Below are 27,110 nucleotides of genomic sequence, written 5' to 3'. Positions count from 1 at the left end.
GACCCGGACGTCACAGCCCTGTGTGTAGGTCCCCCTCGTGCCGCCAAAACAGCTCTGGTCTGTCGAGGCATGGACTCCATGAGACCTCTGAAGGTGTCCTGTGGTATCTGGCATCAAGACTTTAGTAGAAGATCCTTTAAATACTGTAAGCTGTGAGGTGGGGCCTCCATGGATTGGAGTTTTTATTTCAGAACATCCCACAGATTGTGGATCGGTTTGCGATATGGGGAATTAAAAGGCCAAGTCCTCGGACTCTTTGTCATGTTCCTAGAACCATTCTTGAACATTTTTTACAAAATGGCAGGGTGCAATATCCTGCTGAAAGAGGCCAGTTATTCGGTACTACCACTGCCATTAGGCCCCATGCACGCGACCGTGAAAAATCTCCGTAATTGCGGACCGCAATAGAACCGTGCCGGGATTATGAAGCATGTCCTACTTTTCGTTTTTTACGGGCCGTGCTTTCATACTTTGTATTGGAGCACGGCACAAAAATGGGGCCGTCGGCCGTGCCCGCAATCGTGGGCCATGATTACGGGCACGCCCCTGTGCATGAGGCCTAAGGGGCATACTTGGTCTACAACAATGTTTAGGTAGGTGGTATGTGTCACAGTGACATTTACATGAATGCCAGGACCCAAGGTTTCCCAGCAGAACATTGGTCAGAGTATTAGAAATCTTCTGCCAACCTTTTCCCACCATCGCTTTCCCATGTAAGTGACACACACGCACCCGGACGTCCACATGATGTACAAGAAAACGTGATTCATCAGACCAGGCTACCTTCTTCCCTTTCTCCATGGTCTAGTTGTGATGCTCACCTGCTCATTGTAGGTGCTTTCAGCGGTAAATAGCGATCAGCAAGAGGACATCAATTGGTCTGCAACTACACAGCCCCAAACTGCGATGCCCTGTGTGTTCTGACATCTAACAGTCAGCAGTAACTATTTCAGCAACCCTTCGCTCCCCATACGCATCAATGAGCCTTGGGCACCTGTGACTGTCACCGGTTGAACTTTCTTGGACCACTTTTGGTAGGTGGAAATCACTGAATACCAGAAACACCACATAAGATCTGCCGTTTTATGGATGCTCTGACTCATCAGCCATCAATTTGGCCCTTGTTTTATTAATGGTCTATCATTAGGATAAGCTATCAATATCATATTGGTGGGGAGCCGACTCCCGGCACTGCTGCCTACCAGCTGACTGAAACGGTTGCAATATTCCATTGAGTACCACGTTCCTTTCATTATTTACAATGCACAACACAATACATTTTGTAGTGTCTATGCCTGGTATTGCAATGCAGTCCTATTCGCTAAAAAGAATAGGTCATCGATGTTATAATCCAGGAAAACAGCATTATGGCTCTGTTCACATGCTATGATGTTCCATCTAAGTTTCCATCAACCTTCCTGGTATTTTTTAAAGGGAGTCTGTCACCAGAAATGTGCCTATCAAACCAGCAACAGAATACTATAGTGTAGCCCCACCTTTCAGCTGAGTGCCTCCTTTGCAGCGAAAATCACTTTATTCAATATAAACTCTTTTTGGATCATTGAGGGTGTCACCATTGCTCTATCTCCAGACGGTCCCTCCCTCCCATCCTTCTTTGATTGACAGGGGCCTGGTAGCGTAAAAGCCGTGTTCACACCTGATCCCGTACTCTCCTGAACATGCCCGCGCCTCTGCTTCCAAATCGGCGCATGCGCAGTAGATCGCTGAAGTTTCACCGGTCTAAATCGACTGTACTGCGCATGTGTGGATTACGTCATGCTACACCCTGAAGAGGCAGACCTCGGCATCGCCGCGCAGAAGGTGGTTCAGTGCTGGCGGCTACTCCCTCTTAAAAGTAGGAAAGGGATAACTAAAGATCACAGAGACTATGGACTCCATACATTGCTATTCCTAGCCACAGAGAGTGTTATCTTATCTATGCTAAAGCTTCAGTTTACAAGCCGCATTGTAAATACTCGCAAGATGACCTCAAGGAGCCACAAGATGATACCTACACTAGAACAGTCACCTAACCTCTCCCCTCTCTATAGATAACGTCATACACCGCTGGGACAACGACTTCAGGACAAATCTTTAGCAATCTTTGATTTGGTTTCTAGGAGGCAGATTTGATCCATTTACCAGAAACCAATGCAGATTTTCTGACAATGTCACAATTGCAACATTTCTATGTACTGTATATTTTGCGGCATTGTAGCCATTTCAGGTCTATCATCTAACTGACTTGATTAGTGGAGGACTAGAGGTCCAACCTCCGGGACCCCTGAAAATCAGCACAATGATGGGGCGTGAGAGCGTTGCGTCCCCTTCACTGATTAGATAGGAAGAACAGCTTGTCTGTATGGGCGGCTGCGCCTGGCAGTGCTGCTCGAACCATTCATCAACGCTTAAAGGGGTATTCCAGGTTAGAGCAAGTCTGTTTAATATCCTCCCTTTGCAAACATTATAAAACTTAATACACAGGTATTGAAGTTTTTAATGGCTCGCAGTTTTAAAAAAAATACACTTTACCAGTTAACCCAGCCCTCTGTGTACTTTTCGTTTCCATAGGTTAAGACCTGTATGTGATTTTGCTATTGTTGGTCGAGCTTGCGAAAAACTTTCCTCTTCTGACGCACTGTGTGTATAAGACCACCATGAACACGCTCACATGTTGATGAGAGTGGGGACACTGGAGTTGTGCGCGTCATGAGGCTCTGCTATGTACCAATTAGTGAGCAAAGCTCTTTGTAAATGCGCGCCACACAGTGCAGTGGGGAATTATGGGATTTGGAGTCTGAAGAGGTCTAAGGCAGGTCAGATTACACGGGCCTAAATTTACAAGTAGCGTAAATACTGCAGAATTTCCGTGCGGCAATTCCACGCAGTATTACAGTATCAGCAAAGAAATGCTAAAATTGTCCTGCGTTGCGGATTCTTAATCTGAAGCATTTCAATATCTCTTGCAGAGACGCTGTGGAATTTCCCCACAGAAAAAATTTTCAGAAATTCCACTGTGTTTATGCTACAGAGGACATATTGGAGGCAGAAAAACATCAGGTAAACTTTCTTACACAACACACTAGGAGGTGAGTTTTAAAAACATTTTATCTAACCAGATTACCCTTTTAATTCCTCTTTCACCTCTTAACGACCCCCCACGGTCTTTTGATGGCAGGTGTGCCGTCTACAGCGACATCTTTTGGCATCGCTGTAGAAGAGGCTGATGAGCGCTCCTATCCGAGGCCTCATGCCCACTTCAGTCTTTTCTTTCAGGGTGCCAGCCGTTATTGTGACGGCTAGCACTCTGACCCATTCATTTCAATGGGGCCATGCACACTTCAGTTTTTTTGACGGTCCCGTTGTTTCGTTCCGACAAAAGTAGAGCATGTCCTACTTTTGTCCGAGATTCCGTGACTGTGTGGCCCATCCAAGACAATGGGTCCGTCAAAAAAAACTGAAGGCCCACGGAAGGCATCTGTGTTCCGTCCGTGGCGGGCAGTGGTACACATAGAGATAGATATTGCACTGCACTAATCGGCAGCCCCTTCTCTCTTTCAGCACTGATAGAGAGAAGAGGCTGCTAATCAGTGCTGGCACGCAGCGATAGAAAGAAAAAGAAGTTCATAGTACCCCGGCCGTTGTCTTGGTGACGCGTCCCTCTTCTGACATCCAGTCCGACCTACCTGGATAAAGTGGCAGTCTATGTGAACGCTGCAGCCTGTGATTGGCTGCAGCGGTCACATGGTCTGAAACGTCATCTCAGGAGGCCGAACTTAAGGAAGAAGCAGGCAAGCAGGGAGTTCTGGGTAAGTAGTAACTTTTTGTTTGTTGCAGGTTTTTTTAAATGAAACATTAATAATCTATATTGTGAGCGCCACGCATGGTATCCCCTGTCCAGCGGTAGTCTCAACTTTTTCAGCACCCTGGACAGTGACTACCGCTGGACAGGGAATAGCATGTGCGGCACTCACAATATCGTGTACATAGTGTGAATGGGTTTCAGTTCACGGAGTACACACGGGAAGCACACTGTTCCAATCACGGACACACGGATCCGTCAAAAACGGCTGTGAAAGTGGTGATGGCATTGAGCATGAGGCCTAAGCAGGAGCTTTAACTTACAGCTCCTGAACTTAGAGCAGCCTGCTGAATACAGATGGGATCGGGAAAAATTCCGACCCCAGCTGTTTAACCCTTTAATCGCTGCAGTCCGTGACCCTGGCATGATAAAAGGAAACTCCCCTCTTTGATCGCGTCACCGGAAAGCCGGTGACACAATCGAAGCCCGGGTAATTCATGTGCAGTTAGCCCTGGGGACCTAGGAAGGACCAGAGGGCTGTCTGTTCAGTTTTCCCGCTTTTAGGACACACTATGTGCTGCCCTAACAGCAGCATGTGTCATAGTGACACAGTGTAATGTATTAGCATACATGAGTATGCGAATACATTATAAGTATGAAATCAAGTTGTTAAAAAAAAAAGTTATCCCCTAATGGGGACAAAGAAATGTAACAAAACATAAAAAGTCCCTGCCCCCCCCCCCAAAAAAAGTCATTATTTTGAATAAAATATATTTTATTGCCCCTACATTACATAAAAACCAAAACCCCACACATATTAGGTATCTACACGACCGTAATAATCTGAAGAATTAATTTAACAGGTTATTTAGCGAGAAACGTGAATAGGATAAAAAATAAAAAACAATGCAGAGAATCGCTTTTTGCTGTATTCACGCTGTAAAAAGAAATTATATAACTTACACAATTCTTTCTACCCACCAAACCGCGCAAAAAAACAAAAAACAATGTCTCCCACATAAAACAAGGCCTCATACAGCTACGTCAATGAAATAAATATAAAAAAAAAGTTATGGCTGCTGAAAGTCAGAGAGGAAAAACAAAATAATTTAGCTGGTCAGGCCCTGTCGTTAAGGGGTCAATATACTTAATTATTGTCCTCAAACTTTACAGTAGGTGGTGTGCTGGTAATATCTATGCTGATGGGCAGTGGCGGATTAAGTAGACCAGAGGCTCTGGCCTGTTATCCAAACTTGGGCCCCCATTCCACACCGCCGCGCCGTAACTATTTTTAATACTACCTTTTTGGGCAAGCATTAATAAATGGGTGTTACGATTCCCCTTGTCATAGAGCTGTGTCCCTACATACTGACAGTATCACACTGTGCTGGGAAACATCCTCCTGACAAGGGGAATTGTCTATCAGTCCTGGACTGCAGAAAGACTTTTTGTGAAATACAAGGATTTCTTATAATAAACATGTCAGGAGAGGTGACAGATTTTCTATAAATCTAGTGACTCACAGGTGACGACGTCTCAGATTTTAGTAGTTTTTTTCCTCTTTTCTTCTCCATCCGGTCCAGAGCTCATGACGACTTCTCCCAGCCATGACCCATTTCTGCAGAATCTGCCACTCAGATGTCTTCGGCTCCTCACTTTTCCAACATTTCCACACCTATAAACGAAAATAAAATAATCATGGTGCAACATACTGTGCCCCTAAATATAATAGCACCCAACACTGCACACCTGAATATAATAATATCATGCACTACACATACACACAGCCCCCTGTACATAGTGCCACACAGCCCTCCTCTTGTAAATTGCGCCACAGAGCCCCCCCTGTAAAGAGCGCCACACATATACCACGGTGGACAGCGCCACACAGCCCCCTTGTATATAGTGCTACACAGCCCGCCCCCTTTATACAGTGTCACAGAGCGCTCCTCCCCTTGTATATAGTGTCACACAGTGCTCCCCCCTTTGCATATAGGGCCACTTAGCGCTCCCCCCTTGTATATGGTGCACACAGCGCTCCCCCTTTGTATATAGTGCCACACAGTGCTCCCATCCCCACTTGTATATAGGGTCACACAGAACTTCCCCCCTTGTATAAAGCGCTACACAGAGCTTTCCACTTGTATATAGAGCTACATAGTGCTCCCCCCCTTGTATATAGTACACACAGTGTTCCCTCCTTTGTATATAGTGCACACAGTGCTCCCCCTTTGTATATAGGGCCACACAGCACTCCCTCCTAGTATATAGCGTCAGAGAAATTCCCTTTGTATATAGGCCCACACAGCGCTACCCTCCCCCTTGTATATGGGGCCACCCAGCACACCCCCTTGTATATAGTGTAACGGAGCAATCCCCGCCTCCTTGAATATATACACAGCGATAGTCCCCACCTAAGAAAATATATACTTTACTTACCTTACCCCGTGGCGGCCGCTCCAGCTGAACGCGTGTGAATTCTCCGGACTAGACGAATGCGCAGACCGGCGTGATGCAGTACCTCATCAGGCCGGCCTGCGCAGGGAGTCTTCCCAGCGCCTTATAGGCTGCAGGCCTAACGTGACCTGCAGCCTATAGTATACATTTGTATCTGAGTCCTGAGGACTCAGATACAAATGAATGTGGCTGCCGCTTGAACCTGGGCCCCCTCCGGTGCTAGCGACGCCACCGTGCGATCATGTGCGGTTCGGGCGGCCGCCCAATCCGCCCTAATGATGAGCCGCCACTGCTGATGGGTGTGTTATCCTCGAGATTAACCAACACATTACAGGGTGCCATTTACAGCAGTATGTATTTGGAATAGGCCTAGTTCACATTACGTTAAATGGCCTACGTTTGGCGTATATGTTAAACGTAGGCTGTGACAGATGCCTAACAGTGGCACTCGTCACCATAGACTATAACTGAATATATCAAATTTGCACGTCATGAACTTTCATAACCCTGTTCATGATGTATACGTTAAAATGGATACAATTATAGTCTATGGGTGGCGGATGCCACTGCATCTGTTTAACGTATCTGCCACCCATAGACTATAACGGTACCTGTTTAACATATACGTCATTAAAACTATTGAGAAATCCATGATAATTAAGTTAGATGTATGCCTGTGACGTATTCCATACAGCGGCATATGTCACCCATGGACTCCCATGTTAAAAAAATATATATGCATACGGCAAGATATACTTTGCTTTGCGGGATCTTCTGACATCCGTCGGGCCAATAAAGCCCTATGTACTCATTTGGCTTGTATGCCAGGAATTAGGGATGCACGGTGCATCGAAACTTCGATACTGTTTCGATACTCTGCATCCCTAAACGGTTCGATACCGCTATTTCCTGTATTTCGATACTTCGCTGCGCAGTCGCACAGCTCAGTATAGTAATACATGAATGTATGGGAGCGCGGCTGCGGCTGTGTAATTCAGCCACAGCCCCGCTCCTGAGTCATGATAAGTTTGCGGGGTCAGGATGATGCGATGCGGCCAGCGCTGCACTAATGAGCGGCGGCACTGGAGACAGAACATGGCGGGCGCGCTACAAAACACCCCCATGTTCTGTGTCCAGTGCCTGCCGCTCATTAGTGCAGCGCCGGCCGCACCTCCTCATGCTGACCGCGCGCGCACTTCCTGTCAGGAGCGGGGCAATGGCTGTATTACACAGCCGCAGTCCCGCTCTATAACGGCGGAGATCAGAGAAACCTCATCTCCGCCGCTATTCCCCTGAATGCTGCGATCACAACTGACTGCAGCATTCAGGGAAAAATGAGCAGGGGGGATGCCCCTTGGAACGCGTCACAGGGAGTTCCTGTGACGCGAACGAGGGCCATACCATATATGGGCAGACAGCCCAGGGTCTATTGACGGACCCCAGGGCTGTCTTACCATATTTCATGTTGTTAGGACATACCCAAGTATGTCCTAACAACTGCCTGTGTGCTATCCGTCACACAGGCTAATGTACTGGCATATATCTGATATATGTCAGTACATTAAAGTTAAAAAATAAAGTAAAAACAAAGTATTGTTAAAATTTTAAAAAAATACAAATTCACCTTTTTTTACAATAAACATTAAAATAAGTCTCAATACATAAAATACACACATTCAGTAATGGCGCGCACAACAATTTTTTTGCATCATTTATGATGTGTGCGCTGTAAAAAAATAAAATAAACACTGCTTTCTATCACTTATTAATGTGAGGTGCGAGGTGCGATGAATTTCACCTCCACGTGCCTCACATTAATAGTAATTAACCCCATCATGTACCTCGCACATTAACCCAATATGACTGAGAAACATGATGGGATTAATTACTATTAATGTGAGGCGCGTTCAAAATTCCTCACATCAGAAAACGGAAGAATTTTTTTTGTTATTACTGTTGGCAAAAGTATCGAAATTGGTATCGAAATCGCAATACTAAACGAAGTATCGGTATCGAAATCCAAATTCTGGTATCGTGACATCCCTACCAGGAATACACGTTCTCCTTAAACCTATGGGATAAACGTGATGGGCCTTATAGCATAATGTGATAACTTATACTTTATAATGGGAGCACGGCCCGCAAATGCAGATGACTGTCCGCGGCCGTCCGTGCCCGTAATCACTGACCATCATTACGGGCACGGTCTTGTGCAGGGGTCCTTACTGCCAAGATTATATAAAGCTACGTCAGGGCTGAAGATGAATTTCATTTTTCTAGCGCTTTTCATTCCTCATTTTGTGAAGCAGTAATTCCAGATAAACAAGGCCAACCACATTGTTAGTTATAAGGGTTGTAAGAAGATGGACTTTCCCGCATAACAAGCAAAGTTATATACATCGTTCACTAGTTTGCATTTTTCCCTTGTCTAAAGTCTCCATTTTTAAGCAAGTTTCCTACACAGGGCCTCTAGCGTAATGAGAAACAGCCGGATACAACTATTTTCTGTCGTCCCTAGCTAAAGAAAGAATTTCTCATAATGATGCTTTATTTACATAAAATTAGAACTATTTAAAGCTGCGTTCACGCGTCAAAATTTGTTTTTTTGCCGTGACTTAAAAAAACACGCAATATTTGCAAAATTGCGGTTAAAACCGCATGTGGTTTTTTTTTTTGTGTGTATTTTTTCATCCAAAAAATGTGTTATCCAGGTACCCAAAATTGCTTGGGATTTATATTTTTATGTGAAAAAAGTCACTTACTAATGTACTTTCATTTTTATTTCTGTACTGAATCGTGCAGTTCAAACCTAGTGAAGTGGTGCCGGATGTCCTGTAGTTTTCCCTAATATTGATGACATGTGCTGACACGGCCCAACCTGACTGAGGGCTTGCTTCCAGAGCCGTTCATGTCAGCGTGTTATCAAGAACATGACCACACGGGACTGGCACATTGCCTATTGCTAAAGTCCCCGAGCAGAATATCAGCTAGTGTCTGCCCAGGGACTCCAGCGCTGCTCCCGACATCACGGTCCATATATGGACTGTGACTTCAGGGGTTTTCTCGTGTTGGAGTCTCCGGGCAGACCGCTAGCTGATGTTCTGCCAGCCCCTTGCAGTCATGTGCTTGATAACACGCCGACACAAACAGCACAGGAAGCAAGCCCTTGGTCACGTGGGGCCGTGTCGGCGCGTCATCATTATTAAGAAAACTACATTTCCTGCACCACTTCGCCAGGTTTGAACTACACAATTCAGTACTGAATTAAAAATGAAATTATATTAGGAAGTGACATCTTCTCACATAAAAATATATATCCCAAGCAATGTTTGGTTCCCAGATAACGCTTTTCCGGTTTAGACTTTGGTACAGATCATCATTACAACTACTGTATGGTGTATCTGCACATGTGCCCACTGGGGACTACGGATGATGCAACCACAATCACATATCATATGACAGCAGCCACTATGGCATTAAAGCACGGTTTACAAGCACAACAGCAAAAGGCACAGAATTGTAATAAAAAGGTTTCCAAATAGGAAACCACCGTGAATCCTTTTTTGCAATATCTGGCTTTCTGTTCACACAGTAGTATTTCCCAAAATATAGGTTTTCCTAACTTTCCTCTACTGGCATCTGCTCCTTTAGGCTACATGCACACGTTGCGTAATTTGATGCGGAGAAAACCCACCAAACCTGCAGGTGTACACACGTAATTCCGCAGTTAAAGCGTTTTTTTATGCGTTTTTAGGTGCGGTATTTACATTTTCATGCGGAAATAGGTGTGGTTTTATGCTGCGTATTTTGGTAAATTTTTCTTTAACCCCTTACCGGACAAGGCGCGTCCAAAAAACAATCAATCAAAATCTACATGCCAAGTAGCACTCCTGCCATTCTGAGTTCTGCCGTGTGTACAAGCAGCAGTTTATGACTACATATGGGGTATTGCCGGAATCGGGAGAAATTGCTTTACAAATGTTGGGGCGCTTTTTCTCCTTTATTCCTAGTGAAAATGAAAAAAATTCAACATTTCAGTGGAATGAATGTAGATTTTTCATTTTCACTGCATAATTCCAATAATTCAGCAAAAAAACAGTGGGGTCAAAATGCTCACTATACCACTAGATAAATTCCACAAGGGTTGTAGTTTCCCAAATGGGGTGCATTATTTTGGCCCCTCAGTGGCTTTGCAAATGTGACATGGGGCTGCAAACCATTCCAGCAAAACTTGAGCACCAAATATCTAACGGTGCTCCGACCTTTCTAAGCCCCGCCGTGTGTCCAAACAGCAGTTTATTACCACATATGGGGTGCTCAGAAGAGTTTGCTTTACAAATGTTGGGGTGTTTTTTCTCCTTTATCTATTGTAAAAATGAAAAAATCTGAGCTAAAACTAAATTTTATTAGAAAAAAATTGAGATTTTCAATTTCACGGCATAATTCCCATAAATTCTGCAAAAACCGTGTGGGGTCAAAATGGCAACTATACCCCGAGAAAAATTCCTTGAGGGGTGAAGTTTCCAAAATGGGGTCACTTTTGGGGAGTTTCCACTGTTATGGTCCCTCCAGGGCTTTGCAAACACGACATGGCACCGAAAACCATTCCAGCAAAACCTGCGCTCCAAAATCCAAATGGCGCTCGTTCCCTTCTGAGCCCTGCCGTGGGTCCAAACAGCAGTTTATTACCACATATGGGGTATTGCCGTAATCGGGAGACATTGCTTTACAAATGTTGGGGTGCTTTTTCTCCTTTATTCCTTGTAAAAACTAAAACATTGTATGTTTTTTTCAGAAAAAAAAGTAGATTTTCATTTTCACAGAATAGTTCCAATAAATTTAGCAAAAAACCTGTGGGCTCAAAATGCTAACTATACCTCTAGAAAAATTCCTTGAGGGGTGTGGTTTCCAAAATGGGGGTCACTTTTGGGGGAGGGTTTCCACTGTTTTGGCACTACAAGACCTCTTCAAACCTGAAATGGTGCCTAAAATATATTCTAATAAAATAGAGGCCCCAAAATCCACTAGGTGCTCCTTTGCTTCTGAGGCCTGTGTTCCAGTCCATTACCGCACTAGGGCCACATGTGAGATATTTCTAAATACTGCAGAATCTGGGCAATAAATATTTAGTTGCGATTCTCTGGTAAAACCTTCTGTGTTACAGAAAACTGTATTACAAATGAATTTCGTAAAAAAAAAAATGACATTTTCTAAATTTCACCTCTATTTTGCTTTATTTCCTGTGAAACGCCTAAACCGTTAAAATAATGTCTTAATGCGTTTTTGAATACTTTGAGGGGTGCAGTTTTTAAAATGGGGTGATTTATGGGGACTTTCTAATATATAAGGCCCTAAAAGTCACTTCAGAACTGAACTGGTCCCAGAAAAAAGAGCCTTTTGAAATTTTCTTCAAAATGTGAGAAATTTCAGCTAAAGTTCTAAGCCTTGTAACGTCCTAGAAAACCAAAAGGACGTTCAAAAAAAACGATGTAAACATAAAGTAGACATATGGGGGATGTAAAGTAGTAACTATTTTGTGTTGTATTACTATCTGTTTTACAAGCAGATACATTACAATTTAGAAAAATGCAGATTTTTGCAAATTTGCTCTAAATTTTAGTGTTTTTTTTTACAAATAAATATTGAATTTAACGACCAAATTTTTTCAGTATCATAAAGTACAACATGTCACGAGAAAACAATCTCAGAATCGCTTGGATAGGTGAAAGTATTCCGGAGTTATTACCACATAAAGTAACACGTCAGATTTGCAAAATTCGGCTGTGTCCACAAGGCCAAAACAGGCTCAGTTAAAATTAAAAAGGTTAAAATTAGTCAGATGCAATTCGCAAGCGAAAACGCAGGATAAAATCCGCACCGCAGGTCAATTTACGCGCAAAAGAAGTCTACACCGTGTACATGAGATTTCTTGAAACCTCATTTTCTTTGCTGGTACTGTATTACGCTGCGGATTTACAGTATGAAAATACACGCGGCAAATCCGCACGTTATACGCAACGTGTGCAGGAATTGTCCACACAATTAGGTCTTGTCCACACACAATGGAATTGCTGCAGAAAATTTTTGCAGCAATTTCGTTGAAAAACGCAGACATTCCGCTGTGGCAAAACGCACCATTTCATGCGGTTTTTATGGGAGAAAATGGTGCATAAATTGGAGATGGTGACGTGTCTTCTGAAAAACGCAGCAATTCAGTCCACTTTCCGCAGCCGGATTGACATGCTGCGGTTCGAAAAATACGCACCACAGATCCATTTCTGCTCGGAATTTTTGCACAGCATGTGGATGAGATTTGTTAAATCTCATCCACTATGCTGCTACTATATTCTGAAATTACATCCGAAATTACGGTCGGAAAAAAAGCGGAAATTCCGCAGCGTGTGGACAAGCCCTTAGGCTACATGCACACGTTGCAGAATTTGGTGCAGAAAAGCGGAATCAAAAGAGCAGGTAAACAGGTAATTCGGCAGGAAAAAATAGTGCCTTTTTTTTTTTAATGCGGTTTTTACATTTCGATGCATAAACAGGTGCGGTTTTATGCTGCAGATTTTGGGGAGTTTTTATTTTTAAACTTGTCATATAGGAAACGCTAAATAAATTGACATGCTGTGGAAAAATTCTGCAATGTGTAGATGAGATTACTTTGCTGGTACTGTATTACGCTGCAGATTTGCCACAGCAAAATGTGTGTGGAAAATCTAAACGTAATTTCCGACTGGTAAAAAAAAAAAGAAGCAGCAGGTAAAAAGATAAAAGCCTATATACTTACCCGTAGCCATGGCGATGCATCCCACTGACAGCCTGCAGTCCGGCCTCCTGGGATGACGTTTCATCCCATGTGACTGCTGCAGCCTGTGATTGGCTGCAGCAGTCACATGGGATGAAACGTCATCCCTGGAGGCAGGGCAGGACGCAGAAGCAGAGAGGTCTGGGTAAGTATATTTATGATTTTTGTGGCGGAATCGCAGCTTTTCCACCGCAAAAAAAATCGCAACATCTGCTATTTGTTGCGGGTTTTACCTACCCATTGAATTTAATGGGGAAAAAAAACGCCAAAAACAAAACTGTGATTCCGCAACATAAATATACATCGTGTGGATCAAAAAAACGCACCACAGGTCAATTTATGAACGCTTTTTCGGCGGGTTTATTACGCAACGTGTGGATGAGATTTGTTGAAATTCACTCTGCTGCTACTGTATTAGGCCGGATTCACACGAGCGTGTGCGTTTTGCGCGCGCAAAAGGTCCATAAAAGCTCCGTGTGTCAGCAGCATATGATGCGTGGCTGCGTGATTTTCGCGCAGCCGGCATCGTTATGACACTCTGTTTTTATGTTTGTAAACAGAAAAACACGTGGTGCTTTTCTGTTTTCATTCATAGTTTTTACTGCTGTTGCGCGAATCACGCGCGGCACCTGGAAGTGCTTCCGTGTGCCGAGCGCGATTTGCACGCACCCATTGTCTTCAATGGGTGCGTGCTGCGCGAAACAAGACCAAATATAGGACATGTCGTGAGTTTCACGCAGCGGACATACGCTGCGTGAAATTCACTGACAGTCTGAACGGCCCCATTCAGTAACATAGGTCCATGCGACGCGCGTGAAAATCACGCGCGTAGCACGGACGTATTATACGTTCGTGTGAATAAGCCCTTATGCTGTGGCTTTTTCACAATGAAATCTGTTGCGGAAAATCCACAGTATTTACGCTACGTGTGGACTTACTCTATGGGTGTCTTCACACGGTGCGGTTGTGCTGTGTTTTTTTGACTGTGAGGCTGAAAACCGCATTGAAAAAAACGCATGCTATTTGTAAAAACTTTTTTTGGTGTGCTCTTTTCTGTGTGAATAAGCCCTAAGGCCGAGTTCCCACGGGTCGGATACGCTGCGTAAAAACTCTGCAGCTATCTGACCTGGAACCTTTTGTCCGAAAATGTGGTGTGGTTTTTGTAAAAGAATTTCCATTGCGGAATGCAGTGCTGGGGGAAAAGAAACAAAACATGTCCATACTTACCCCCTTCTCTGCGCGTATTCCGGCCTCCTACGAGGACGTTGGAGGCCAAGTGACGCTGCAGCCTATGATTGGCTGCAGCGGTCACATGGGTTGAAATGTCATCCCAGGAGGCTGAACTGCAGGAAGATCTGGGTAAGTAGGTTCTTATTTTTTTCCAGAGTTGCAATTTTTGCGGCGTAATCGCTGCAATTCCGCCACAAGAGTCGCAACACTTGGTTTTCTGTTGCAGGTTTTGCATCCCCATTGAATTCAATGGGGAAAACCCGCAACAGAAAACGCAGAATAAATTGACATGCTGCGGATTTAAATTCCGCACCGGAGATTAGTTTATTAACGTTTACGCTGCGTTTTTTTTCCACAGTTTGGGCCTGAGATTTTCTTAATCTCATACACTTTGAGGCTAGTGTAAATGCTATGGAATTTCTGCACCGAATTCCGTTGCGGAAATTCTGCAGCGTTTACATTAAGTGGGAATCGGGCCTAAGGCCTTATTCACACAAACATGTTATATGTTCGTGTGACGGGCGTTAAAACAACGGCCGTCACATGGACCTATGTAATTTAATTTGGCTGTTCACACGGCCGTTGTTTCAATGGACCGTGTGAAGGATCAGTGAGAAAATAGGACATGTCCTATTTTTTCACACTTCACGCATCCCTCCATAGACTCTAGACCAGGGGTCTCAAACTCGGCCGGGTAAGTGGGCCGCATATAGAAAAAATGGGAAGTTGACGGGCCGCATTACTTTCAAATTTGATACAATACAAAATTATTGTTAATCAATTAGTTATTTGAACTACTATAACACTATATTACTAGAATAATAATACTACATTACTATAATAATAGCGCTAGGTTTAAAATTTGAGATATTTCTCCACGTGCTTATTTCAACAATCCAGCTTTCCAGTTTAAGTGTCGCTAAATGCAGTCCGGCGGCTCAGTTAGCACACATGTCAAGATTGGGCAGCCCCTTTTTAGATAGTGCCGCAGTGCCCTCTGTGGATGCTGCCGCAGTGCCCTCTGTGGATGCTGCCGCAGTGCCCTCTGTGGATGCTGCCGCAGTGCCCTCTGTGGATGCTGCAACATACCCCTAGATAAGTCCACAGTGCCCTCTGTAGATAAGGCCACAGTGCCCTCTGTAGATAAGGCCACAGTGCCCTCTGTAGATAAGGCCACAGTGCCCTCTGTAGATAAGGCCACAGTGCCCTCTGTAGATAATGCAACACACCCCTAGATAATGCCAGTGTCCTCTTCAGATACTGTCACACACCCACTTGTAGATAACGCCACAATGCCCTCTGTAGAGGCTGCCACAGTGCCCTCTGTAGAGGCTGCCACAGTGCCCTCTGTAGAGGCTGCCACAGTGCCCTCTGTAGAGGCTGCCACAGTGCCCTCTGTAGAGGCTGCCACAGTGCCCTCTGTAGAGGCTGCCACAGTGCCCTCTGTAGAGGCTGCCACAGTGCCCTCTGTAGAGGCTGCCACAGTGCCCTCTGTACAGGCTGCCCCAGTGCCCTCTGTACAGGCTGCCCCGGTGCCCTCTGTACAGGCTGCCCCAGTGCCCTCTGTACAGGCTGCCCCAGTGCCCTCTGTACAGGCTGCCCCAGTGCCCTCTGTACAGGCTGCCCCAGTGCCCTCTGTACAGGCTGCCCCAGTGCCCTCTGTACAGGCTGCCCCAGTGCCCTCTGTAGAGGCTGCCCCAGTGCCCTCTGTAGAGGCTGCCCCAGTGCCCTCTGTAGAGGCTGCCCCAGTGCCCTCTCTAGAGGCTGCCAAAGTGATGTCAGGGGCTTGCCCAGAGCTGGAGTCCCAGGCAGAGCGCTAGTAGGCTCTTCCTGGGACTCCAGCTGTGCTCCTGACATCACTGGGACTCCTACTCTGGGCAAGACCCTGACACACTGTCCATATATGGACAGCGATGTCAGGGAATTCCACAGAGTCCCGGAGCAGAGCAGACACCAGCGCTCTGCTCGGGACTCCGGCTCTGGGGAAGCCCCAGACATCGCTGTTCATATGTGGACAGCGATGTCAGGGAATTCCACAGAGTCCAGGAGCAGAGCCGACACCAGCGCTCTGCTCCGCTCTGGGCAAGACCCTGACACACTGTCCATATATGGGCAGATATGTCAGGGAATTCCCCAGCGTCCCGGAGCAGAGCCGACACCAGCGCTCTGCTCGGGACTCCGGCTCTGGGGAAGCCCCAGACATCGCTGTTCATATGTGGACAGCGATGTCAGGGAATTCCACAGAGTCCCGGAGCAGACCTGACACCAGCGCTCTGCTCGGGACTCCGGCTCTGGGGAAGCCCCGGACATCGCTGTTCATATGCGGACAGCGATGTCAGGGAATTCCACAGAGTCCCGGAGCAGAGCCGACACCAGCACTCTGCTCGGGACTCCGGCTCTGGGGAAGCCCCAGACATCGCTGTTCATATGTGAACAGCGATGTCAGGGAATTCCAGAGTCTCGGAGCAGAGCCGATACTAGCGGCTCTGTGTCCCGCGGGCTGCAGATGACAGCCCCAGGGGCCGCATGCGGCCCGCGTGCTTGAGACCCCTGCCCTAGACTATGGGGGATGCGTGGTATCGCATCCCGCAGAGCACGGATGCACCTCGGACGTGAAAAAACTGCCGTTTTTCACGTCCGAGATGCGCAATGCTCGTGTGAATCCGGCCTAAGATTGTGTAGGGACACACCCCTTTGACAAGGGGAATTGTAACACCCAGTGGTCAATTTATTCATAAATTTCTAGTAGGAATAACAGAGGAACAGTACAATCTAATGTATTCACTAAAACAGATATGTCTATAGAGCCAACAGGTCCTCTTTAAGTTGCTATAGGTAACAGCCCAGATCATGTATAAGATGGGTATAAGCATCTACCAATTAGTTCTATTGTTCTGATCATAAAGGATTTTCAATATTGTTTAAACCAGGTTTGGACCTTAGTTTTTAGGTTACTTTCTATAATCATTAAAGAGGCTCTGTCACCACATTAGAAGATGGGCGCTGTAATGTAGGTGACAGTAATGCTTTTTATTTAAAAAAACGATCTATTTTCACAACGTTAGGAGCGATTTTGGTTTATGCTAATGAGTTGCTTAATGCCCCGTATTTTTACTTTCGACCAAGTGGACGTTGTACAGAGGAGTGTATGACGCTAACCTATCAGCGTCATACACTTCTATCCATTCATTTACACTGCACTAGCAATATAGCTATATCGTTATGTGCAGCTACATACACACACTATAACATTACTACAGTGTCCTGATAATGAATACACATGACCATCCAGCCTGGACGTCATGTGTAGTCAGAATCCTGACACTTCTGTAGCGTCTCTGTGAGATTTCCAGCAAGGCAAACGTGATCTCGTTTTAAATGACAGGTTACATCGTAATCTCGCGAGATTACGTTTGTTTTGCTGTAATCTCACAGAAAAGATTCAGAAGTGTCAGGATTCTGAATACACATCACGTCCTGGTTGGAGGTAATGTATATTCATTATCAGGACACTGCAGTAATGTTATAGTGTGTGTATGTAGCTGCACATAACGATATAGCTATATCGCTAGTGCAGTGTCAATGAATGGAGAGAAGTGTATGACGCTGATTGGTCAGCGTCATACACTCTCTGTACAACGCCCACTTGGTCTAAAGTAAAACATGCCCACTTGGGCATTAAGAAACTCATTAGCATAAAGTTAAAATTCGCTAATAAATTGGTAAAAATAGACTGTTTTTCTAAATAAAAAGCATTACGGTCACCTACATTATAGCGCCCATCTCCTTATATAGGAGATAGGGCACTTATGATGTGGTGACAGAGCCTCTTTTACCCCTTAATGACCGCCGATAAGCCTTTTCACGGCGGTCATTAATGGGCTTTATTCTACAGCGCTGCCATTCCACGGCGCTGCATTAGAATAAAGTAAACAGAGCAGGGAGCCGTCAAATCTCCGTGCTCTCAGCTGCCAGAGGTAATGTGATAAAAAGTGATCAAAAAGTCGCATCTACTCTCAAATGGTACCAATAAAAACTACAAGTCGTCCCGCAAAAAACAAGACCTTATATATGTCGACGCAAAAATAAAAAAGTTATAGCTCTTCGAATGTGACAATGGAAAAATGTAAAAAATGGCTTGGCCATTAGGGCCCAGAATGCAAGCAGGGAGAAGGAGTTAAGGGATAGATTCATAGCCATTTCTCCCACAATACCAAAGGCACATGGTTAGATAGAAAAATTAAAGGTTGCTTTAGGTGCAGTGGATGCATAGCTTGTAAATTTATGACGTGGTGAAAGGTTCACTAGTTCACTTAATAATAAGACCTTTTTTTATCAACTGAAGATCGCGTAGTGTAATCTATAAAGCAACCTGTACAGTTCAAATGGAGTATGTAGGCAAGACCATCTGTGCGTTCCGTAGAAGAATTGGGGAACACATTGGCGATATCAAACATAAAAGGGACACCCCCATCTCCAGGCATATTAACACTGAACATAATGGGGACATTACTGGCCTAAGTTTTATAGGTATTGATCTTGTGCCCCCAAACAGAGGGGGAAACGGGTCAAACAAGTTCTGCAAAGGGAAACGGAGTGGATTTTTAAACTGGGGACGGTCGCACCGGCATGGCTGAATGAGCAGATCAATTTTGGATGCTTTTTATAAATGACCCCCTCGCTTCTCCCATTTTTATGCATCCGCTATGTCTATTTTCACATGGAGTAATCTGTTTACGAGGCTCAGATATACAGTAGTTCTAGCACCCATATGTGACGCTGTTTGGGCAAATGGAGGCGTGCCAGCGTACCTGGACGACCTCCGCGCTCCCTACATCAGTGCCACTTCCGTTATGTGCGTGCATAGATACTGTCTCCTCTAGCATTCTGACCTATAGCTGTTCATTTATCCTATTTTAGCTATATGTTCCTTGTTCCACTTTCCCACTGCAATTTCTTAGCCAGTCCACTTAGGCCATCTTCACATGCTTAGCAAAAAACGTCTGAAAATACGGAGCGTTTTTCAAGGGAAAGCAGCGCCTGATTTTCAGCCGTTTTTTTTAGCAACTCGCGTTTCTCAAGGCGTTGTTTATGGACGTTTTTCTATAGAGTCAATGAAAAACAGCTACAAAAACGGCTCAAGAAGTGACATGCACTTCTTTTTTGCGGGTGTCTTTTTACGCGACGTTTTTTGAAAATGAGGCGTAAAAAACGCCCCGTTGGAACAGAACGCCGTATTTCCCATTGAAATAAACGGGTAGATGTTTGTAGGTGTTCTGCTTCCAACTTTTCAGCCGTTTTTCAAGGCGTTTACGGCCCGAAAAACGGACGAAAGTAAGCCGTGTGAACTTACCCTAAGGGTATGTGCAACGGATAACGACCATTACGTCTGAAATTACGGAGCTGTTTTCAGGAGAAAACAGCTCCTGCATTTCAGACGTAATTGCTCGTACTCACGTTTTGCGAGGCGTCAATTACGGGCGTAATTTTGTGCTGTTCTTCATTGAATTTAATGAAAAACGGCTCAAATTACGTCCCAAGAAGTGTCCTGCACTTCTTTGCCCAGGAAGTCATTTTACGCGTCGTCTTTTGACAGCGACGCGTAAAATGACAGGTCGTCGTCACAATACGTCGGCAAACCCATTCAAATGAATGGGCAGATGTTTGCCGACGTATTGAAGCCGTATTTTCAGACGTAAAACGAGGCATAAAATGAAAATAGGTCGTGTGAACCCAGCCTAATAGTTATTTTGTCCTGTGAGGCTGGGTTCAAACAAGCATGTTCGGTCCGTAAAGGACGGAACGTATTTCAGCCGCAAGTCCCGGACCGAACACACTGCAGGGAGCCGGGCCCCTAGCACCATAGTTATGTACGACGCTAGGAGTCCCTGCCTCTCCGTGGAACTACTGTCCTGTACTGAAAACATGATTACAGTACAGTTGTCCCGCAGCGAGGCAGGGACTCCTAGCGTTGTACATAACTATGGTGCTAGGAGCCCGGCTCCCTGCAGTGTGTTCGGTCCGGGACCTGCGGCCGAAATACGTTCCATCCTTTACGAACCGAACATGCTTGTGTGAGTCCAGCCTAACACGTACCACTGCTGTGTGCAATGCATTTGGTTTTTTTGTGTAGCAACATGACGACGTCAGGTGCGTAGCTCCGCCCACATATAAGTCTGATGTCAGACGTTGCAGGGCGTCGGCACTAGTTTCCCTCCTCCCTCCCTCTGCTGTACACCAATGGACACGGGGATGAGGTGGAGTTGAGGGATATATAAGTGGGATAGACAGATGGTGCCACTGAGTGGCCTGTCACTACTGGAGTCAGAACTGGGCTATGGCTGTCTGGTAAGTGGTTTAGCCTTTTTGTGTCCTATGGGACTTGTGGTTCCACTGAATCCTGGCCCAGTATTGCTTTGCTGCTGGTCTTCTGTTATCCATACTGCAGACCAGATGCTATTCGCATAACACTACACATCTGGTATTGACTCCTTTGTCTTTTACTGGATTTTTTGCATGAATGCCTCAAACTTTCCTCTTTAAATTGTTATACATCATCACTAAACTCCCTGCTTCTTCCTCCAGTCTGGCCTCCTGGGATGATGTTTCATCCCATGTGATCGCTGCATCATCTAGGGAGGAGCGATCGGATGGCAAAGGAAGGACGCGTCACTGTCAACGGCAGAGTATGTATACTTTTTTTTTCTGACCGCTGCTTTCCGCAGCATAAATTACGCCTGAAAACGGCACCACGTTCTGGTGTGTTTTTTTTGGGGCGGAATGCACTGTGGGTTTCAGATCAGATACGCTGCGTAGTTTTACGCAGTGTATCCGATTCGTGGGAACCCGGCCTAAGGGTATGATCCTCGTAGCTGCATCCGCCTGCGACCCGAAACCTGTCACCCGTGCGGTGATTGCCCACTGCAAGTGAGCAGCGTCTTGGCCGCCGCTACATGGGACCATATACTTAGGCCGGGTTCCCACGGGTCAGATTCGCTGCCTAAAAACTGCACAGCATATCTGACCTGGAACCCGCAGCACCTTCTGTCCAAAAAAATCACACCACATGGTTGTGCGGTTTTTCAGACTGAGTTTCCGCTGCGTAAAAAAGCGCTCACTTACCCCCTCCCTCCTGACGTTTGCTCTGGCCTCCTATGATGATGTTGCAGGCCATGTGACGTTGTTGCCTGTGATTGGCTGCAGCGGTCACGTGGGATGAAACTTCATCCCAGGAGGCCAGACTGCAGGAAGGAGGGCGTTCTGGGTAAGTATATTTTTTTCAGAGTTGCGTTTTTTGCAGCATAATCGATGCGATTACGCCACAACACTTGGCTTTCTGTTGCGTATTTTGCATCCCCTCAGTGGGGAAAAACAAAAAGCAGAGATTTACTACATATCATCCACTTTGCTGCTAGTGTAAATGCTGCGGAATTTATGCAAACAGTTCCATTGCAGAAATTCCGCAGCACTTACGCTACGTGGGAAACCGGCCTTAGGGCGGATTTACACAAACGTGTGTGTTCTGTGCGCGTGGCAGGTGCGTGACAGCTCCGTGTGTCATGTTCATATGGTGCGCAGCTGCGTGCTTTTCACGCAGCCGCCATCATTATGACACTCCGTTTGGATGTTTGTAAACAGAAATGCACGTGGTACTTTTCTGTTTCCATTCATTCTTTTACTGGTGTTGTGCGAATAACGCGAGTCCCACTTAAGTGCTTCCGTGGGGGGTCCGTGATGCGCGAAAAACGCCGAAATATAGAACATGTCGTGAGTTTTACGCAGCGGACGCGCGCTGCGCAAAACTGTCTGCACTGCCCCATGGACTTACATAGGTCCGTGCGACCCGCGTGAAAACCACGCGGGTTGCACAGACATATAGCACGTTCGTGTAAATCCGCCCTTATACTCTTCTTTTGCATGCCCTTCTGTGCTTGGTTTTAAAAAAGGCTGAATTCACATATGCAGTTTAAAGAGGCTCTGTCACCAGATTTTGCAACCCCTATCTGCTATTGCAGCAGATCGGCGCTGCAATGTAGATTACAGTACCTGGGGAAGTGACGTCACAGCGTGATCTCTCGAGAACACGGCTGTGTCTGCACTGTCAGAAGCTGGGCGTTCTGAAGAGAAGTGGATGATACTTCTATACACAATGCCCAGCTAGTAAAAGTAGTAAAAACGCCCCGATGTAACACACATAATACACGCCCAGTTGTACTTTTACTTTTCAACACGCCCAGTTGTACTTTTGCAAGCCTCATTTGCATAAATACAAAAATGGTCATAACTTGGCCAAAAATGCTCGTTTTTTAAAAATAAAAACGTTACTGTAATCTACATTGCAGCGCCTATCTGCTGCATTAGCAGATAGGGGTTGCAAAATCTGGTGACAGAGCCTCTTTAACTATAGACCTTGAATGCAGAATTCATAGGGAATTGAAAGGTGAAGATAAACAGGTCATGGCATACACATGCAATGAAATATAGAAACTCCAATCCTGAACACATGAACCTGGTTTCTATTAGGAGAAAAAAAATAATCCAGTTTCTTCAGGGAAAATCCTAATCTAAGCAAACTTCCTTCTCGTGAACTGGATCATTCTGATTAATGAAATCCAGCAACTCCTCCTAAGAACCCGGCTTCACTGAGACTTTTTGTAGTACTACTGATTGATTAACTTTTGACTGACAGCTGCAGTGCGTGCAACTCCATGTATTTAATTGGACTTTAGCTGTAGCTCAATAGTTAAAATCAATCAGTAGAATTAGAAAACGTTTCCATGCAGCCCTGTCCTAATCCAACCAGCGATCACCCGTGATGTGGAGCCTGGGTTTTATGCTGCAGGTTAGTACATGGAAATTTATCTAAACTCCTTCATTTGTCCTGCACTTATTTTAGTAACTATGGACTTCTATATTATAGGGGTTTTCCCACGGGGGACATTTATGACATATCCACAGGATATGTCATAAGTGTCAGATAGATGCAGGTCCCACGTATGGGACCCGCACCTCTCTCTAGAACGGGGCCCCCTAAACCCCGTTCTAGCTTTGTCTGCTATCACTGGCTCCCGGCAACTTCCTGATGTGGGTGTGGCTTTAAAAGACATTTTCCTTTTTTTTTCTTCAGTGGAATAAGGCTATGTTCACACGGAGTATTTTGCAGAGTTTTTTTTACGCGGAAACCGCACCGCAAAACTCGGCGAAAACGGCCCGAAAATGCCTCCCATTGATTTCAATGGGAGGCGTCAGTGTCTTTTTCCCGTGAGCAGTAAAACTGTCTCGCGGGAAAAAGAAGCGACATGCCCTATCTTCGGGTGCTTCCACCTCCGACCTCCCATTGACTTCAATGGGAGGCAGAGAAAGCGTGTTTCGCGGTGTTTTATGCCCGCGGCGCTCAATGGCCGCGGGCGAAAAACGCAGCGAAAATCGGCGTGCAGGGAGAGGAAAATCTGCCTCAAACTTCCAAACGGAATTTTGAGGCAGATATTCCTCCTGCAAAATACTCCGTGTGAACATAGCCTTAAGGGTCAATTCACACATTGCAGTGCAGTTAAAACAGGTTCCAAAAAACGCATACTTTTTTTTTTTTTTTGCCTCTATTTGGTGCATGGCCCCTTAGCCTAAATTCTTCCTTCATTTAAACGCATGAGGGGAGATTAACAATGAGATTAAAGGATAACCAAAGCCCTTGCGCATAAAAGAAACACTCCAATCACGGCTTACATACAAACTTTTGGTGCTGTTTTATTTTGTGTAATTTCATGTTCCTCCTGCCGTTTCTTTAATGGGTAACTAAACTTTCAAAAAAAACTTCTGACCGGTCAGAAGTTTTGATCGGTGGGGGTCTGAGCACCGAGACCGCCAAAGATCACTAAAAAGAAGCGGCAGAAGTGTTGACGCTTCGTTTCTGATCGACTTTTCTCGGAAAGCCAAGCAATCTGTGTATAAAGTCTGAGCCCGTACACCGATTGGTCGGCTTTCTGAGAAAAGCCGATCAAAAATGTAGCGTCTCAGTGATCACCCGAGCGCTTCTGCAGCTTCGTTTTAGGTGCTTAGACCCCAACCAACCAAAATGTCTGACATGTCAGAAGTTTTTAGAAAGTTTAGTTACCCTTTAAATCCTATAAGGCTGGATTCACACCGCGTTTTGCAGCCTTTTCAGTGGCATGTTTATCAGCGGTTTTTTAGTGCAGCCAGATGTTACATTCAATTCTATAGTAAAATATCAAGAAGCGCCATATCCAGAGAATGCTGCAATTTAATAAAAACACTGCTGATCCTAAGGGTATGTTCACACGAGGGCGTCCGTAACGGCTGAAATTACGGGGATGTTTCAGCCTGAAAACATCCCCGTAATTTCAGCCGTAGCGGCATGTGCAGGTGCTTGAACGCCGCGTCAATTACGGGCGTAATTAGCGCTGCTATTCATTGGAGTCAATGAATAACGGCTCTAATTACGGCCAAAGAAGTGACAGGTCACTTCTTTGACGCGGGCGTCTATTTACGCGCCGTCTTTTGACAGCGGCGCGTAAATATACGCCTCGTGTGAACAGACAAACGTCTGCCCATTGCTTTCAATGGGCAGATGTTTGTCAGCGCTATTGAGGCGCTATTTTCGGGCGTAATTCGGGGCAAAAACGCCCGAATTACGTCCATAAATAGGCCGTGTGAACATACCCTAAAAGTGCTATGAAAACCTAAACAAAAAGCTACGTATGTATGTAGACTTTAAACTAACATCTGGCCGCAGTGAAAAATAGCACTGAAAACGTGTCAAAACGCTGTGTGAACCGGCCCAGTGCTACTTTTTATACTGGGCGTGATGTGCACACAAAATGAAGCAAAGTAACGTTCTGTACGAGAGCAATAATCCCAGCAACTAACCGCAAAACCGTAATGATACAGGCAGCATAGATCCGCACCACAATAAAACCGCACGTAACGCTGTTATACGACTACCGCCCCGTGTTCAAGTACAGTGCTAAGAAAAATGAAGGAGATTTATTAACCGTTACACCATCATTTATGAGGCTCAGTCACTTGTTCCAAAATCAACAACGTTTTCGCAGGTGTCAAATAAGAGGAAGCATGAAAACTCTGACTGACTTATAAAACATCACAACCAAGGAAGGAACTACAACAATGCAAGCGTCATACAAGGGACAACTACAATACAGCGTCATACAAGGAACAACTACAATACAATACAGCGTCATACAAGGGACAACTGCAATACAATACAGCGTCATACAAGGGACAACTACAATACAGCATCATACAAGGAACAACTACAATACAATAATGTCATACAAGGGACAACTACAATACAGCATCATACAAGGGACAACTACAATACAGCATCATACAAGGGACAACTACAATACAGCATCATACAAGGGACAACTACAATACAGCATCATACAAGGGACAACTACAATACAGCGTCATACAAGGGACAACTACAATACAGCGTCATACAAGGGACAACTACAATACAGCGTCATACAAGGGACAACTACAATACAGCGTCATACAAGGGACAACTACAATACAATACAGCGTCATACAAGGGACAACTACAATACAGCATCATACAAGGGACAACTACAATACAATACAGCGTCATACAAGGGACAACTGCAATACAGCGTCATACAAGGGACAACTGCAATACAGCGTCATACAAGGGACCACTGCAATACAGCGTCATACAAGGGACCACTGCAATACAGCATCATACAAGGGACCACTACAATACAATACAGCGTCATACAAGGGACAACTGCAATACAGCGTCATACAAGGGACAACTGCAATACAGCGTCATACAAGGGACCACTTCAATACAGCGTCATACAAGGGACAACTGCAATACAGCGTCATACAAGGGACAACTGCAATACAGCGTCATACAAGGGACAACTGCAATACAGCGTCATACAAGGGACAACTACAATACAATAGTGTCATACAAGGGACAACTACAATACAGCATCATACAAGGGACAACTACAATACAATAGTGTCATACAAGGGACAACTACAATGCAATAGTGTCATACAAGGGACAACTACAATGCAATAGTGTCCCATTGTCTAATCATTCCTAATAAATCCTGATCACCACAGCCAATATAAACATACACAACCAACACATAGAGAAGTCACCACACTCCACATCATAGAGTGCATTACATCCCCGCAGAGACTAGTGAAGACATCTTGTATGAGGAGCTGAGATCTTCCACCTGATACATACAGAATAAGGAGTAAGAGGAGAATCCTGTACAGTCCATGTAGAATAGTCCGGGACGCAGCTGCTATATTTACCTCACAACGTTGTCCTCACTGTGGTCCGCCCTGTAAGAAGACGCTGCCGCAACAGGTAGTGATAACAATATGAAGTGGGAGGAGCCCGCACCCGGCGTCACAAGAAGGCGGGAAACCGAGCAACACATCGTCAGGACGGCGTGGAGGAGACATAGGGAGGGGAAGGACATCATTCTCCAGCGGTCCGGGGGATGGGAAAGGGGGAGGTAAATCCAGGAATTTGAAACATGAAACTAGTAGCTACTCTTATATGTGAGGGGCTTTCGTGGTGCATGCTGGGCGGGTATGGCTTTACTTACTGCCAGGATTACTTTATATTCATAGGACCTGATTAGTCCGCACAGTTATAACCAACATAGGTATAGATGTAACTATAAAGAGTGTAAGCTCCTGAGACCAGGTCATTCTATAAGCGTGGAAAGGTGTAGGGAGAGTTCCCACACTTGCAGGTGATTTTGCTATTGTACTCATACACACACCTAG

At 45.2% G+C, this 27,110-nt stretch overlaps 1 protein-coding gene across 1 annotated transcript in view; it reads right to left on the bottom strand.

Moving 5' to 3' along the window:
* The window catches only part of PLSCR1 (phospholipid scramblase 1), a 58,799-nt gene extending 32,067 nt beyond the window's left edge, over window positions 1–26,732 (bottom strand). Inside the window, exon 1 of the mRNA XM_075861455.1 lies at window positions 26,628–26,732. The gene's annotated coding sequence lies outside the window, so the exon portion shown is untranslated. The remainder of the gene's footprint in view (window positions 1–26,627) is intronic.
* Window positions 26,733–27,110: the final 378 nt, after the last annotated feature.

This window comes from Rhinoderma darwinii, chromosome 4, assembly GCF_050947455.1.
Source record: "Rhinoderma darwinii isolate aRhiDar2 chromosome 4, aRhiDar2.hap1, whole genome shotgun sequence".
NCBI classification, from domain to species: domain Eukaryota; kingdom Metazoa; phylum Chordata; class Amphibia; order Anura; family Rhinodermatidae; genus Rhinoderma; species Rhinoderma darwinii.
Note: the sequence above shows the minus strand (reverse complement) of the source record. Positions and strands in the feature narration are given on the sequence as shown.